Genomic DNA, 3844 nt, shown 5'->3' on the forward strand with positions numbered 1-3844 from the left:
TGAAGGTGCTTGTCAGCTGTTTTCAAGGCTTGCTCTAGCTCAGGGGTGGGCAATTAATCCACAAGAGGCCACATGAGAAACTGGGGCAGTTGTAGAGGGCCGGACCAATACACTTAACTCAGTTCTGCCCAATATATTATTTCTCTTTATAAAAAAAAAACAGGAAATGAATTAAATGAATCACTATTTAATAAACATTTCACAAAAACAGTTTTGAAATGTGCATTTTTTGCAGTGTTTCAAAAACTAGCATCACAACTTTATACAAAAAGGCAAGTATTTCAAAGACCAGCATCACATTAACTATATAAAAAAGCAAAAAATGCCCCCAGTGTTGTTTGTTTGATTGTTTTACCCAAGGTTTTTTTTTTTCTTGTTCAGTGAGAGAAATCTAGCCTGTGTTGGGCTTTCACAAGTGCACTGAAGTCAGGTTGGATATCTGAGGTGGATATGCAAAGGACAGCACACAATTGATCATCACTGATAGAGGATCTGTATCTGGATTTGTTGAACCTCATTCACTGAGAATGTTTGTTCACAAATGTAGGTAGATCCAAAGAGAACCAACATCCTCTGAGCATGCCTCCTTATGTGTGGAAAGTTTTCCTCTTTGAGAGAAGAATAAAAATGCAGTAGTGATACTGACTTAATGTGCTCTGCTAATAGTTTATCAGACTGCAGATCAATGAGTTCAAGCTGAACATCAATGGGTGCATTATCCACACTGCAAGTGAAGGAAGAAATCATGTGCATTTCACCCTCAACTGTTTTGAAGTCTTCAAATCGCCTTGAAAGCCCATCATTTAGTGCCCCTAACATGGATGAGTACCTGCGGAGGTGATCAGCTGATGGTGTGACTTCTTTCAGTGTTGACATGTGGGTAAGAACGTTGCCTTCCAATTGGCTTGAAAGCTGTCACCAAGCTGTACATTTCATGTACAAAGAGGCCCTTACCTTGCAGCTTAGTATTTAGTTCATTCATTAATGCAGAACACCAAAAGCCAGATCTGCTATAAAGTCTGCATCTGAGAGCTCTGGGGAGTCCCTGCATTTCATCTCACAAAACTCCTGAATTTCTGCTCTCAAGTCCAAACTATTTTAAGCACCTTGCCCAGGCTGAGCCATCGGACAGTTGTGTGGTAGCCTATGTCACTATGTTCACTTTCACACTCTTCCAAAAGTGCAGCAAACTGTCTATGATTCAGTGCTCTTGCCCTGATGAAGTTAACTATTTTAGGCACAACACCAATAACATGGTTGATTTTTAGCACTGACTTGCACAACACCTCCTGGTGAATAATGCAACGCAAAAATTTAAATTTCTGTTCTGGGTTATTTCAGTCACGTTATCTTGCATCCGCTTCAAAAGTCCAGCATTTTTCCCTGTCAGATTTGGGCAACCATCGGTTGTAACACCTATCAGTTTGTCCCATTTTAGTCCCAGTTTGTCCATGGATAAATTTACCTCTGTGAACAAATCAGTCCCCGTTGTGGTCACTTTCATTGACTGCATAGCTGCCAGCTCCTCCGTCGTCGCAAAGTCTTTCGTTATCCCACGTACAAAGATAAGTAACTGGGCTGTGTCACGGACATCACAGCTCTCGTCCAAAGCCAAGGAGAAATAGTCAAAATTGTCAACTTTTTTTTGCAGCTGAAGCTCCAGATTTCCCGCGATGTCCTCGACTCGTCTCGTTACTGTTCGCCTGGAGAGGGACACATTCGCAAATGCGTCTTTTTTCTCAGGGCATTTTAGCGCTGCAGAGTCCACCAAACATACTTTGATAAACTCCCCATCACAGAATGGCTTACTGTTTTTTGCTATTTTGTGGGATATCACAAAGCTGGTCTTGACTGCTGCATCCCTGGATCCGTGAAGCTTGTTAAAAAGTCCTTGCTGCTTTTGCAGCTTAGCTAGCAACGCGTCAGATGTCCGTGCCCGCTCTGCGTCCGTCAAATTCTTGTATTTTTCTGAATGTTTAATCTCGTAATGGCGATTCTAATTGTAATCCTTGAGCACAGCTATCTGTTCTACACAAACTAAACACACAGCTTTACCTTTGACTTCAGTAAATAAATACTTAGAAGTCCATGCCTTGTTTAAAAACTCTACATTCTGCATCAATCTTTCTTTTTTTAAAGTTAGCAAACATATTTCAAGGCTAACAGCAAACTCACATTTCTTGAAAGGTGTGCTGCATGATCTCGAACACATATGAGTGAAGGTGCATCACACACTTTGACTCACATGAAAAAAAAAATCAGTTGCCTTGACTTTTAAAGCAGCAGTCAATAACTTTTGGCACTCTAGCGGTTAATAAACAGAACTGCACGTGTCTTGCGTAAGAACATTGCAGCCGGAGCTACTTCTCTCATGTCTATGACGAGTCACGCAGGCACTGGGCTACTCTGCAGCTGCGCAGCAGTTATACCGACTGGCATAAAATAGTCAGAATATAAACACTGATTATAGATGTACCATAGTGATTCGGGATAAGACAAAAACACGGTTTGGAAAACTGATTCATGATGTACTCGCTCAATGTATAATTTTTGTAAAATTTGAACACAAAAAAAAAGTTATGGACTCCAGCTTCAATTAACCAAATACCTCACGCGGGCCGGTCAAGGACAGCCAGAGGGCCTGATGTGGCCCGGGGGCCGTACAATACCCAGGTCTGCTCTAGCTGATCTTGGCTGGTTTCGACAGCAAAAGCTTTGTAAAGTGTCGCTGAATTTAAGTAAATCTGATGTATTGGCCGAAATGAGCAATCTTTATAGGCTTAGGTCACACACATTGGATGTGCAGTTGCCGCAGCACAGCCAATGAGCGAGCTATATGCTCTGCAGTGTTTTGCTTTACAGCTGCACTGCGTTTTAAATTATTGCTACAATATTTTGAGGAAAAGGAGTTTCCCCACTGCGTATTTGCTACGCAATATGAAGTGACCGTTCTCGAAAGGGAACAAGCTGTTCTCCATAAAATGTGCAGATACAAGTTTGGGTTTTAATGTTCAGGAACAGTGTTTAAAATAAGTTTTAACCACGGCCTTAGGAAGGTCAAACAAACGTTTCAGATTTCCTGTGGTAAAATTACATTATTCCATCTACCCTTGAAAACTAATACCATCTGAATAGGGCTTTAGAGTTTAAAATCATGGTCTTGCAAGTTATTTTATCTCAAACTTTCAGGGAAAATGTTTTTGAAAGACTGAAAAAGTTTTCGGAAGCTTAGTGATAGTGATGTTGAAGTCATACGACCGTGGTGTAATTCGTTTATATCCTTCCTGTAGCTCAAACAGTTGAGAACAGCGCTAGCAATGCCAAGATTATTGGAATGATTCCCAGGCAATCAACAAGAACTGATCAAATGTGTGCCATGCAATGTATGTTGCTTTGAATAAAAGCATCCATATAGGTAAGCGTAGTCTATGTTTAGTTTTTACTTCTGCCAAATGTATTTTGGCTTCAAAATGTATAGAAATTGTGTTCATTTGTGAGGATTATCATAATGAACAAAACGATTGGTCAAGAGCTTATTTTTTGCAATAATCCAAATGCCAATGGAAATATCCTATTGGGTCTTTGTCGAAGGAATCAGGGTGATGCTAATTTACAGGTTGGCCCACAAAAATGTGTCATCAATGCTGCACTTTATTATTGCCCCGGGCAAAATATTGAGGGTATGTCACTCTATATGGGGTAGTTGTCAAAAATAAAAATAAAAATAGCGTTATGGCAATATTTACTAAAAAAACTTAAAGTTATATGCATGTGACAACTTGCCCCAGTCTTCCAATAAACTGGCAATTATGCAACACTCCTAATACTGTTTTTATCACATGAA

General features: G+C 40.1%; 1 pseudogene; it reads right to left on the reverse strand.

Annotated features, from left to right (window-relative positions):
* Positions 1-841: 841 nt before the first annotated feature.
* Positions 842-2198, reverse strand: LOC143750693 (general transcription factor II-I repeat domain-containing protein 2B-like; annotated as a pseudogene).
* Positions 2199-3844: the final 1646 nt, after the last annotated feature.

Source organism: Siphateles boraxobius, unplaced genomic scaffold (genome assembly GCF_051911475.1).
Source record: "Siphateles boraxobius isolate OS27281-9 unplaced genomic scaffold, OSU_SipBor_1 25, whole genome shotgun sequence".
NCBI lineage: Eukaryota > Metazoa > Chordata > Actinopteri > Cypriniformes > Leuciscidae > Siphateles > Siphateles boraxobius.